Below are 15,203 nucleotides of genomic sequence, written 5' to 3' on the forward strand. Positions count from 1 at the left end.
AATAAAACAACGCTGTCCTAACATCGTAGGAGGGACAACTACGTAAGGAAACAATTGATGCAAACAAGGACTGAAACCTTAGCAAAGAAAAGAAAGCCAAAAAGCAAGGCATTAGGAAAAAACTAACAACGCAGAAACAGTAATTACAATTTGAAGAGAAATTTACGTGGGTTTTGTTAAATAAAGAGTATTGTTTATTGTTCATACAAACACAAGTGTTCATTTCCGTCACATACACACACATACAGTATATATATATATATATATATATATATATATATATATATATATATATGTATATCTATGTATGTATATATGTGTGATTGTGTATATATAATATATATATATATATATATATATATATATATATATATATATATATATATATATATAATCACACACACACACACACACACATATATATATATATATATATATATATATATATATATATATATATATATATATATATATATATTTGTTGATGCCACAATGATGAAAAAATACTTAAAGACCATTCTATTGTATCATATCTTTTTATCACTGTGAATTTTGTTTCGCTTCCAAGGTTAAAACTTAAAATCTCTTAGTGACAACTTTGTCAAAAGATCCCAACCTAAAATCTCAAATATCTTTTTTTAAATATTTTTAATATTCTCAGAGAATGATAACTTAACAATAGTCAGTTATTAATTACAGACATGAGGACACATACATTATTAATACGCTTAAGGAATGCCACTGAATCAAAGTCCCAAACGTGAAGAGAGAAAACGTGAAATTTTCTCACTGCTCAACTTTATGATAGAACTTTATCGGCAATAATACAACGTAAAAATCTCGTTTTACTCCTTGAAACCTTGGAACATTTGAAGGAAAACTATTTCTTGAGTAGAATCTTCATATAAAAGACCATTGAAAAATCCGTTTTCTCTAAAATACAAGTCTGAAGATACTAAAAACAATGTGAATTTGTCACAATAACAAACTCTCACATTTTGCAAAACTCTCGGACAGAATCTTCAGAATCAGTTGTACGGCAGACTTAAAATTGAAAATCACGAGATATCCTAAGTACAGAAAAAAAAACTATAGAAAACGTAAGAGGCCTTATTTCAGTTCTTAGAAGCCACTGGGTTCTCGTAAGGCGAAAATGATCTTACGTGAACGCTTCAAATGGACAGAGACAGCAGTGAGACTGAGGATGCGCTCAGAATTTCATTAGCTGAGAGAAGACGGATCTCACTTGTGACTGGACGTTGTGCGAGGAATTAAGTACAACAGAGGGTCCACTAGTACAAGATCTGAATAAAACACGGGAGAAAAATTTTCTAACTTAGAAATGGTTGTAAAAAAAGTAGGTATGAATTTTTGTTCTAAACTGTGGAACCATAGAGAATAGAGTACTTGACCAAAAGGTACAAAAAGTGGAAAATATAAAATAATGTTGATGCAATGAAAAATTAAGATAAAAAGAGAATTTCGAAAATTAAATAAAAATACTGCAACAGAATACGAAAAAAGTTGAGTTTGTGATAAATACCTTTCAATAAATGACAGATAACAACTAAGGACCAATCCATTATGAAGAGAATATGGTTCCTCAAATCGATTTCATATCTGAATAAAAATAATTTCAAGCTGACCTACTGTACTGTACAACATGGGGTTACAACCCCCACCCAAATACTGCTCGGTTAGGTTAGGTTAGGTTAGGTTAGGTAATGCAGCTGCTCCCTCCAAAAAAGTATTTTGTCGTGCCTCTTACGTTAAAAGGAAATAACTGCCATTTGACTCTAAACAAATACATGAATGTACAACCACATCTGTTGGTCCAGAAACAGTTGCCAAAATGCACCGTACGATTCCGGACCGGTTTTTGGGTACGGAATGCCATCAAGATTTGATATACTGGTCTCTGGTCTGTGAATGAGCTTAATCTCGAATTTCCAGGACACTCCTTCCAGAGCTTCTGAATAAAACTGTTACCAAGCAGGCACAAAGATGGTAAGACAACTAAAGTAACAGGATGGCAAGGAAACCTCTGGTTATTCCGGTAACAGAAGCGACTGACAAGTAAATAAATGTATATAACAAAAACAAATCTGTTAATAAAAATATTTAAATTAGGATCCACCCTTCGACGGTCCAACGTAATCTCTGCAGGATAAGGAAGATTTAAAACGAAACTGCAAGAGCAAAGAAAAAATCCATTCAGCCTTCCAGTAGATCCTCTTAAGACCAACTTAACCTAATAATAATAATAATAATAATAATAATAATAATAATAATAATAATAATAACTACTGGGTAGCAAATATAAATGGAACCGCAAGTGACGATTATAGAGGATATATAATGTATATATTCTCTCTCTCTCTCTCTCTCTCTCTCTCTCTCTCTCTCTCTCTCTCTCATAAGAGTAACATTTTAGCGTCTAAACTGTAACTTCCCACTGACATTTATTTGGAATACAAATATTACATAGAATGACTGATCGATTGATCGGCGCAATACCACATAGCGTTGCAACGATTATGGTAATCGACGCCGATGTTTTTTTTTTTTCAATTTTGATCAGTTTGAAAAAACCATTCACTCAATTTACGCAGGATTTAAAAATACGACAGGTTCATTACACGTTCTGATGTTTTGCCTTTCTTTCGATTGTGTTTTCCGTTGCTCTCATTAATGAGATCATTAATCGAGATCATTAGTCGTTGTTCTCTCTCTCTCTCTCTTTCTCTAGAAAGAATGAATTCGGATTTACAGAGCACCGAGCAGGGTTGAGAAATATAGTTGCTTTGGGATGATTAATATTAGACTAGCGGAGAAATGACCAGAGACAATTATAGTTAGTATGCAGTTGGTTAAGCTCTGGGTACACGGAGGTAGGTAGAGATAATCTGCTTTAAAACATGGATGATTTAAAGCATGGATGATTTAAGACATGAATGATTTAAAGCATGGGTGATTTAGAACCTGGATGATTTAAAGCATGGATATTTTAAAATATAAATAATATAAAGCATGGATGATTTAGAACCGGGATGATTTAAAGCATGGATATTTTAAAATATAAATGATATAAAGCATGGATGACTTGAAACATGGATGATTTAAAGCATGGGTGACTCAAAACATGGATGATTAAAATATGGACGATTCTAAACATGAATGATTTAAAATATGGATAATGTAATGCACAGAGAATTGAAAGCATAAAGCATGGATGATTTAAAGCATGGATGTTTCAAAATATGGATGATTTAAAGAATGGACAATTTAAAACATGGATGATTATAAATAAGGGTGATTTAAAGCATGAATGATTTAAAACATGGATATTTTGAAACGGGTGTTTTTAAAGCATGGGTGAATTATAATGGAAACTGAGGTAATGCAATTTATATGAAACCCAAAAATGATGGAATATGAAATTTCAACATAATTACTTTCAACTATGATTGCAATGTTAATATCTAATAACGACATACAGCAACAAAAGGAAGCAATCAGATCACAGCAACGAGAATCATAATCAATCGAGAACAACAGACAGAAACAACACAATAAAAAACTCAAACGCAACAACAAACAACACTAGAAAACAACCGGAACAGCAACGATATTAACAAACCACTCTGGAGTACAAGAAATCAGCAAAACAACAACTACAGCAGCAGAAATAACAACAACAACAAGATGCAAATGATAGGTTTCGCGCCACAGGATGCACGGAACTGCAACAAGTTTTTCTTTCTTTTTTTTTCTATGTTCCGCTTGTTTTGTTAACAGGTAGACGTAACCTTCCTTACTCCCCTTCTTCTTCTTCTTCTTCTTCTGGAATGGAGAAGAGGTCCCTTCATCGCCCAAAGTAACTAAATATTATTCCAGGCTTAAAATGGCAGAGTTTTTATTTTTACTTATGAAAAGGCTACTACATAGTTTGGAAATTATTATCCTAAAAATTCATCGTCTATCTAATCTATCTCGATATTATTTGTATATTTTATACTGGTTAATATTTTGGTTGTACGTTATTTATTACGCATAATATCAACTCGCATCATTCCTACGACATAAATCTAGTATTTTATTACATCAGTCGATTAAAAAGCTTGTGTTTATAAGAAATACACTAATTATCAATCATTTTTTCAAACACAATCCCACAGTTATCCGATAAATTTTTCTAACATTTTTCTTCTAATAATTTACCTACAGCATATCCCAAATTTGCTCGGGCCTATAGGCCTGTAAGCGGTGGGAAAGGCAGACAAGACCGGCATACCTTGCTGAGGTATGACCTCACTACAAGGGGGGAGGGAGGGGAAGGGAGGAGGGGGTTGGTGGAGGGAGTGGTTTCCGGTCTGACTCGACAAGCAACGATGCAGCAGAATTTTTGTTCTTTTTTTTGCTGCTGTTGTCGAATAGAACTTCCGACGTATTTGTCGTACAAATTTTCATGTCTTTTTTTTCGAAAAGATATTTTCATTTGGGAAAGAATTCAGACTTTTATGTTCTTGGTGCGTATAATTTTCTCTATTGATTGGCTGAAAAACTTGCTGTTTTCATCGTTGACAAAGTTAAAAGCAAGCAATCTATCTTCCTCAAGCTGTCTGCGACATAATAACCTTCAAATATGACTTACTACTTATTATTTTCCATCTATATACCGAATAAAAAATTTTCTCCCTCTAAACAAAGGAAAAAGTTTCTTTTTATACCACGCGAGTATCCGAACTGTCACGCTCAAGGGAACCCATATCTCCACGAGTGTTCGTTCCCTTAGAACTGTTCTCTGCAGTAGTCACTCTCGTGGAACTGCGCGCCGATTCAGTCACTTCTCTTGAATAAAGGACTACACAGCCTTATTCATTTTTCATATATTTCCGGGACAGTTACCGTGATTTGCTGCGCCTTGGACTTCGGACTTTGCGATCCAAGTCATCTCCAGTTTATCATTATTCAGTTCTCAGGTTGTTCTGCTGAAACGAAAAGGTTCGCAGGTTCTGATCAAGGAGAGGCGACAGGAAAGACGCGGCGAGCCTCCTTGCAAACTATGAAGTTCGTAGGAACATTAGTTTTGGAGCCACACCAGTGAAATGACGAGAAATGTTCCTTAAAAATGAATAAATAAATAATCAAACAAACAAATAAACAGTAAAATAATTAAATAAATAAGTAATAGAGGTTTCAGACCGTTTAGAGTAAATTTTCCACAAAAATCCCGATTTTCTGGGAAAAGGCCCCACTTAGTCATTCCCCGAAAACCTGCAATCATTCCCAGTCATTCCACGACCATTTCCCTTTTCTTAAACTGCAACTGACGTCGTTTGCAATGGCTCTAATTACACGGACATCAGTTGGAGCAGTTGCACCACGGTGGCATAAACAGATGGCGTGAGAAGACGGCATCTCCAGATATAAATGACGCGGGGTTTCATGCAGAGCCCGTGGTAGATTTACTGGTGCCGAAAGAAATTTGGATTAAGGAGGATAAAGGCTTGGTTTATTTCGTGAACTTATGACACTGAAGAATATATATTTTTTTTTTTACACCTCAGACTATGAATAACATTTTTTTTCTTGAACCTGAGACAGTAAATTTTTTTCCTGAACATAAGATATTGAATAATGTTTTTTGTTTTTTCTTGAATCTAAGAGGTAAATTTTTTTTCTTGAACCTAAGATGTTGAATAATGTTTTTTTGTTTTTTTCTTGAGTATAAGACATCGAGTAATTTTCCTTCTTGAACCTAGGACATTGAATAACTTTTTTTTCTTGAACCTAAGACATTGAATTTTTTTTTCTTGAAAATAAGGCACTGAATAAGGTTTTTGTTTTTATTTGCACTGAGATACTGAATGATGTTTTCTTTTTTTTCTTGAACCTAAGACATTGAATAACGTTTTTATTTGTTTTAAATACTGTTTTTGTTTTTTTCTCGAAACTACGACATTGAATAATATTTCTCTTTATTAAACCTAAGAAACGAATCAATTTTTTTTGGCAACGGTATCCACAATGTCTTGGCGTCTATCCATTTCATCTGTTGTCCAAGCACATTCTGCTCATTACCTCGTCTCTCCTTCCCCCTCAATGTCAATGTACTCTCTCTCTCTCTCTCTCTCTCTCTCTCTCTCTCTCTACCTTTATGCAAAATATGTTTTATTTTAGATCACAGCATCCATCTCTCTCTCTCTCTCTCTCTCTACCCTTTATGCAAATGCATAGGTGTGCTATTTTAGATCACAGCATCCATCTCTCTCTCTCTCTCTTTATCTACCCTTACACAGATGCACAGGTGTGCTATTTCAGATCAGAGCACCAACTCTCTCTCTCTCTCTCTACCCTTTATGCAAATGCATAGGTGTGCTATTCTAGATCAGAGCATCCAGCTCTCTCTCTCTCTCTTTCTCTCTATCTCTACCCTTATACACAGTTCCTCGTTGGACAAGTCGGTAGAGTTGTCGGCTAGCACTCTGCTAGGCCCGAGTTCGAGTCTCCGGCCGCCCAATGAAGAATTAGAGGAATTTATTTCTGGTGACAGAGATTCATTTCTCGGTATAATGTGGTTCGGATTCCACAATAAGCCCTAGGAGAGCTGTTAATCAGCTCAGTGGTCTGGTTAAACCAGGGTACACTTAACTTCTACCCTTATACAGATGCACACGTGTGCTATTTCAGATCAGAGCACCTATATTTTTTTTTTCTCTCTCTCTCTCTCTCTCTCTCTCTCTCTCTACCCTTTATGCAAATGCACAGGTGTGCTATTTTAGATCACAGCACCCATATCTCTCTCTATCTCTCTCTCTCTACCCTTTATGCAGATGCACAGGTGTGGTGTGCTATTTCAGATCAGAGAACCCATATCTATCTCTCTCTCTCTCTCTCCCTCCATAAATACTTTCACTTTAATTTCCACGGAACCAGATCATCAAATGTCCACCACAGTTTCGCGGTTAATTGCAAGATTTACTGAAATGATCAATGTGCTTTCACAGGCTTCATCAGATACCCGTCTATAAAGAGCTTTATTTAGAAATACCACCGGATGCTCAAAGCAAATACGATCTCGCATTCGTGAGATAAGAGATAACGGCATTTGCACGAGAGCGACTCATTTTGTGGATACACTGAAATGCGATAAATATGTAAATAAATAATTAAGAATAAAAAAGCATATGTATCAATTACGAGCGTGGAAAGGCGTCGCAGCTCTTACGTAGAACGAGTTCTTAAGAGGGTCAGTGGTCTTGGAGTGTGCTTGCATGTGCGTGTGTGTGTGTGTACACTCACAACACACACACACATGTACGACTTCCTGCAAAAACTCACTGAGCCCCAGTTAACCTAATCAGTGGATCAACGGATTATATATCTGGTAGTAAGTCAACTGTGATGCATAGCGAAACACACACACACACACACATATATATATATATATATATATATATATATATATATATATATATACTATATATATATATATACATACACACACACACACACAACGTGTCTGTCTGCCCGCGTCTGCCTGTATAAGCAGAGGGACAGAGAAGTATACCAAGTGTTAAAATAAAATCCTTCCTCGATCAAATAGGATAAATGTGACAGTGACTTGCTCATTTTTTTCTACAACCGCTCTCGTTTGGTTAAACGTTCCATTGCTTAAAGACGTATATATATACCACACGTGCGTATTTTAGAGAGAGAGAGAGAGAGAGAGAGAGAGAGAGAGAGAGAGAGAGAGAGAGAGTAATAAACAAAAGAAAGACACCAGGTTTTACCTTACCGGATACCACCAGATGGCGCTCGCCGTTCTGGTCAAAGACACGAGTTCTCGGACACGCACATATAAAATATATATATATATATATATATATATATATATATATATATATATATATATATATATATATATATATATATATATATAGTGTTAGTGGGCGTGTCTTTAATTCCGAAAAACAAGATAAAAATTAGACTAAACTGACCGACTCCGGTAATTACAAAGTAGACATGTCCTTCGCATTACCGGGGAAATGAACGATAGGATATTCACAAAAAGAGAGAGAGAGAGAGAGAGAGAGAGAGAGAGATATCGATATCGCACGCAAGGAGGCCAATTGGCTACGAAGTAGCGACATCAATCGATAATAATTGCAACGATACGCATGAGCATCCTGAATTTAAGTGTCATGAGAAGGGGGGCGTTTAAAACGAGTTTACACGGACGTTCGCCGCCAGGGGGAGGTTTTCGGCTGTGTAAAAGCTCACTCTGGGAGACTGAAGGGCGCTGCAGATAAAAAAAAAAGATGACGCGCAAACGTTCCACCCTCCTCTTTTATCCGGGAATGAAAGAAAATGCTGAAATGAAATCTGGTTTCGCAATACGCGTACTAAACGGACGTGTCTGGGCCAAATCAAACAGCTGGCTGTTGAATAGATAAATAATTAATGAGCTTAGTAAATAAACAAAATTTATTCTGTAGACGATCTATACACTACAATCGCTGTTTTTTTTTCTGTCCCGGCTGCGCACGCGCATCCAGCGCTGCACAGAACATAATTCCGTGTTACAGGGGCGCGTAAATCTTCAGATTCATTTATTAACTGGGACAATGGCCCGGCTACCCCCCGAACTTTCCAGGTAGTGAGCAAAACAAGACTACAGATACACACACACACACACACACACACACACATATATATATATATATATATATATATAATATATATATATATATATATATATATATATATATATATATATATATATATATATATATATTATATATATTTAACACTAGAGCTGTCTCCCCTAAAAGGGATGGCTGCAGGAAAAAAAAACACGGTTACTGCCACAATAATATTTTATCTTCAGAATCAATGATTAAAATTCTCTGCAAACAAAAACAAACAAACAAAAAAAACTCCTACAGTATTGTTAACTGCTTCATCAACGGCGCGTCGAACACTCCTTACTCACACTGCGCCACTCATTTATACCTTGCAAGCTCTCCTGGAGAGAGAGAGAGAGAGAGAGAGAGAGAGAGAGAGAGAGACCCAAATTCATAACTACAAAATTTTTACATAATATTAGGTAAAAAAACACGATATTTCTTTGTAAAATGTTCGCGCTTTTAATACTTAATCCTTTAAAACTTACACAAGGTAACATAGGCATAACTTTAATTTCTGTAACAAGTAAGAGGAAACTCCTTCAATATTAAGAGTTAATCTTGCGCAATCTTCCTCACAGTAAATAAAACCTACTGTATGTGACATGACGAAATAGGTATGCAAATCATGTTGCACTGAATACTCGCAGACGTGCGATCTCACTCACAGTCAGTCTTTTATCGAGTGATTGCGAGATCTACCGCTGATTCTGACAGTACTTGCGAAACAAACCCACACGGCCTGTCTAAATACTCGTCACTCTAATATAGCTGCAGCGAGGGTCAGCTACGTTGGGTTAGGTCAGTGCTTGGATGGGTGGACATCCCTGCCCCACCCCACTCACCAGCCTACTTCCAAATGTCAGACTATATAAAGGCGCTCTTCACGGCCGCTGGTTTATCGACCAATGGAGTTTAGCAACAGTGCGACTGGTCAGTGCTCGAATGGGTGGCCATTAACGAAACCTTTCAACAGGATTTAGGAGGCCGTTGGAAGGGGCGATGAGTCACAATGAAGCCAAAATCCAAGAATGAATAATAACCTCGTTACTAAGGGGAGGGACAAAAATAGTAACTCTAGCTCTCTCTCACTTACGGGCTGCTCTATGCGCAAGAGTCCGTGCTGGTATACGTCAGCTTAATCATAAGCAACAACAACAATTCTCCCTCTCTCTCTCTCTCTCAATTTGTCCACATACGGTAGGATATAAGCTTAGTGAAGCTTTAAGGACGAAATCAAACCAAAGCAAAGAGAGATTTAATGGTTGTTGTCAGATCAATAAACCAATTTTAACTTCATACTTTTATAGGTATTATCGTTCACATCTCCTTGGGAGAGCGGAGATATCCATACATTTTAACAGGTTTTTTTTAACGTTCTTACGTGATAATAATAATAATAATAATAATAATAATAATAATAATAATAATAATAATAATAATAATAATAATAAATGAAATTAAGGAAACTTTTAATTCCCATTCCCCCTCTACAGCATAAACTAAAATAGATATGGACAAAAACAAAAGTAATTCAGAACAGGTATTTATTTCAGTTTCTCTCTGAGTATTTAATATTTTGTGTGGCCTCCATCTGCTTGTACCACAGCCTGCATTCTTGAGGGGTATGATTTCAGCAAATCGCAAAAAAGCTGAGACTCAAACTCCATTTCCCTGAGCACTTGGGTCACCTCTCTTCGCAGGTCGTCGAGGCTTGGTATACCATCATAGTTCACTGTGCGCACTTCAACACGATCCTTTAAGATACTACCAATGTTTTCACACACACATTAAGGTCAGGGGAGCTACCTGGAAATTCACTTGACGAGAAGAAATCGATACCACTGTTTCGAAGCAGCTCCTGTGTCTGAAGCCTTGAAACATGGTGCCTTATCATGCAAAAATGTGACTTCTTCAACAGATAACACATTTTCAGGATCTTTGAGGAAAGGAAATACTCCACCAGTAAGCACAGTTTCTCTGAGGTATTCACCATTCTATGACTGCCCTTTTTCTTTGATGATCCACATTAACCGTATGGCTGTGAAATAGAGAAAAATTCCCAAACAATCAGGAAATTTCACAACCTGGCAAAGCGCATGTCATCGCTGATATCATCCAACTTTGCAGCCCAAATGATGTCATTTTTATGATCTGGCGTCCTGACTGTGTAAATGAAGAATTCATCTGATGAGGCAACATGGAGAAAGTCAGCTTCATCCCAATCTTTAAGAAATGAACCACAAAACCATGCACAGTCTTCTCTCTGTTGCTGAGTGATGTTGGGCTTGCTGATAACATGAAATGGCTTGATACCAGATTTTTTCAACTCATGATATGCAGCACTATAACTTCTCTTCTTTCCCCTTTTTGTTTCTAGTTCAAGCGTCAATTTACGTAAAGACTTTCTTGGTCACCCACTGCCTCAGCTATGATGTCTTTGACTCCTGAGAAAGGACTTCAGGCCTTCCAAGATTCTTACTCTTTTCGCGATGACAGTCATATATGGATTTTTGTTCCAGTTTCTTTTAACAAAGGATTCATCTCTTTTAATGTATTTAGCTATCCAGGAACGTGAAATGAAGGATGCGCCAGCATCCCTGGCCTCTCTGAAGGTTATAGCCCGGATTCGGTCAATCCATCTGATTTCCTCCGAGTCATTAGCCATGGCTGTATCTAACTCCGTCACTCAGTCTGAAAATACAAGAAATGTAAAATGAAAAATAGCTTAATAGAAACTTAAAATAATGTACTTGGAGATAGGCTATAGCAGAAAACTTCATAACTTTCCATTTGTTCTGTGGAGGGGGGATCTAATTTCGAAACACCCGGTATATATATATATATATATATATATATATATATATATATATATATATATATATATATATATATATATATATATATATATATAAGCATTAAGCTACAAATGTCGTTCAATATCCAATTCGCTCTACCTCGGAAATAATATATGTACAGTATATATAGTGTATACCGAAGGGGAATTATGACGATAGGTGGTTCGTAGCCGGATGGTTTGAGGCGTCACTGTACGTCGCTGGTTCTCATGTTCGGCGGTTCAAGTCCCTGAGATGACGAACCACTTATCAATTATAATTCCCCTTCGGTATACATACGCATATATATATACATAATATATATATATATATATATATATATATATATATATATATATATATATATATATATACAGTGAATATATATATATATAATTTATATAGGTAGAGCGCATTGGATATTAAACAATATTTGTATTTAATATAAATCACGGTGATGTGATAAAAATTCATTCATATATATATATATATATATATATATATATATATATATATATATATATATATATATATATATATATATATATGTATATATATACACACATATATTGTCTAGAACCTGCAATGACAAGTGACACTTAAATTTTTTCGATGTCTGGGGATGCTAATAATAATAATAATAATAATAATAATAATAATAATAATAATAATAATAATAATAATAATAATAATGAAAAAGATAAAAATACGCACCGACATCCTTCTCCCGAATCACTGAATCGATCGAGTAAAAACCGAATCGATCAGTCAAAATCGGTCGCCTATGCTTTTGTCTGGTTTATCCGGGTCAGTTAAGGAAGAGGGCACCTTTCAGTGGCTAATTTCCGTCATGTCTAATCTTTTTCTCTCTTATTAAACCGATTTTTGGTGGAAATGTATTCATAATAACCTAATTACTTTTACAGATAGGAGATACTTATTTCAGTTTTACTGAATACTTACTCAATATTTACTTAGAGGTTGTATATATATATATATAATATATATATATATATATATATATATATATATATATATATATATATATATATATATATATATATGTATATGTGTGTGTGTGTGTGTGTGTGTGTGTGTGGTACACTAACAACGTCGGTAAAATGCTATTCAAATATTCAGTAAAATTGAAATAAGTATCTCCTAACTGTAAAAATTATTAGATTAAAAATATATATATATATATATATATATATATATATATATATATATATATATATATATATATATATAATATATATAGGCCTATATACACGCATGTATCACTGAAGAGACTAAAAGCGTGACGACGTCACAACAACAGCCTTAAGGTAATAAAATAAACTAAAACGTTACCTATAAACCTCAGGGGAGGGATCCATTAAAAGCGAAAGTCCACCACACACACAGCATCTAGGGGCTCCTCCTTAGAGCTCGTGAATAATTTACCGTAAGATGGCCGCCCTCGACCAATAATAAAACCGCTTCCGCATCTTTCTCCTTTTCTCATAGTTCTTTTCTCGATCGGCGGGACTCGGTGGTCTTCATTTTAAGTTTTCTGGAAAAGAAAACTGTCGTGCCGGCTTTGTCTGTCCGTCCGCACTTTATTCTGTCCGCCCTCAGATCTTAAAAACTGCTGAGGCTAGAGGGCTGCAAATTAGTTTGTTAATCATCCACTCTCCAATCATCTAACATGCCAAATTGTAGCCGTCTAGCCTCAGTAGTTTTTATCTTGTTTAAAGTTAAAGTTAGATATAATCATGCTTCTGGCAAGTACATAGGATAGGCCACCACCGGCCCGTGGTTAAAGTTTCATGGGCCGCGGCTCATACAGCATTATACCGAGACCACCGAAAGATAGATCGGTTTTCGGTGACCTTGGTTATACGCTGTAGCGGCTGTAAAGATAACTCGATTGTGCCGAAGAAACTTCGGCGCATTTTTTAGTCGTTTAGACTGTGCAGGGAGCGGGAGCACAAATGTTTTGAACAGAAGTATTTGTTTTTGTTTTCATTTGGGCAGTAACATCAACAACAACAACAACAACAACAACATCATCCTTATCAGCGGCAATGGACAAACAACAACGATTACAGCGCCATCTCCATAAGCAGCATAAAACAACGCCAGGTGATTAATGCGGCTGGAGTTGCAGCCGGCAAGGTCATCGATATCGGCAAACAACTACGGCGACCAATTATTTGCATAAACCAAACACAGACGGAGAAAATGATTAATATAGGGTTCTCTTTACATAAATCAGTTCCTTCGATAACTTTGACTCGTTGCCTGCTTATGAGAACTTTGACGTAAATTTAATTTCTTTTTGCCACATGCTGTTAAGGAGTTGGCGCAGTATTCATCAGTTACGGACACACACACGCACACACACTTAAGGACCCGTTTAGCCTGGACGTGGAACCTACAAATCCACTTTTCGACTGAAGTTCAAGAATCTACATATCGAAATTCTTATTTAGGGAGGCCGATGGGGGCGGGTATTTGAAAAACGTAAAACGGAAAAGGATACAAGTTTCGTGGGCAACAGGCAGAAATAGAATTTCTAAAAAACATATAATTAGCCAACACATGTGTAGGCTGCTTTCAGTGATCAGTCGTAATTATCATAGCGTTTGGTTTAAAAGAGTTCCGTGCGGTCATCGCCCAAGAGAGAGAGAGAGAGAGAGAGAGAGAGAGAGAGAGAGAGAGAGAGAGAGTAGAACAAGCAACATAATTAAAGGCGCCTTTTGCAGTTAACTGTGGCGTCTTGTAAATCTACATGAATAAACTTACGAGGTACTTAATTCATATATTGCACACGCACACACACATATATGTATATACATATATACACATACATACATATACACATATATCTATATATATACAGTATGTGTGTATATGTATGTATGTGTATATGTATATACATATACTGCACACGCATACACACACATATATGTATATACACATATACACACATACATACATATACACACACATATATATATACATATAAAAATTTAAAAGTATGAATATGACAGTGACCTCATTTTCATAAAAAAAAACAACACTAATCTACTTCCTTCCATATAATTGCTTCGTTCTTAAAAAGTTTATTTAACCGTATAAAAGTACATTAGATACTCGGACTGTTTATGAATTAACAAGTTTTTATCAAAGCTAATTATCATATTTGTTGAAAATAAAGACTATAACCGGTTTGTCTTGCCGAATTCTCTCTCTCTCTCTCTGCAATCGTCAAAATAATTTCTTCAAGAATCTTAACCTCACAGTTTTTCTAGATTGAATGCTTTAGATTTTGGACCCCTAAAACAATGCTGCTTGCACCATACCGTTAACATTTGTTGCGAGGTTCAGTCCCGCTTGCAACCACCAGATCTTCAGCTTTTGCTAACTGAGTGTTACTCATCCATTCCCAGTACATGTCCAAACCATCTCAGTTTATTAGACCTCAACACAGCTCAGTTCTTTTACTCTTATAATAAGAATTTCGCGTTTCTGAACATTTTTTAAGCTGTTCAATATTCGCTCGATGCTTTAAGAACTTTTATAAGCACTCCAGGATGTAAGGTTAAGGTCACCGGTTCTCTCCCAGAGTGCTTCATACGCTTCTAAACGCAGTCCACTGAACGAGTAGCTCAAGATGACCTTAGATAAG

Source organism: Macrobrachium rosenbergii, chromosome 15, assembly GCF_040412425.1.
Source record: "Macrobrachium rosenbergii isolate ZJJX-2024 chromosome 15, ASM4041242v1, whole genome shotgun sequence".
Classification (NCBI taxonomy): domain Eukaryota; kingdom Metazoa; phylum Arthropoda; class Malacostraca; order Decapoda; family Palaemonidae; genus Macrobrachium; species Macrobrachium rosenbergii.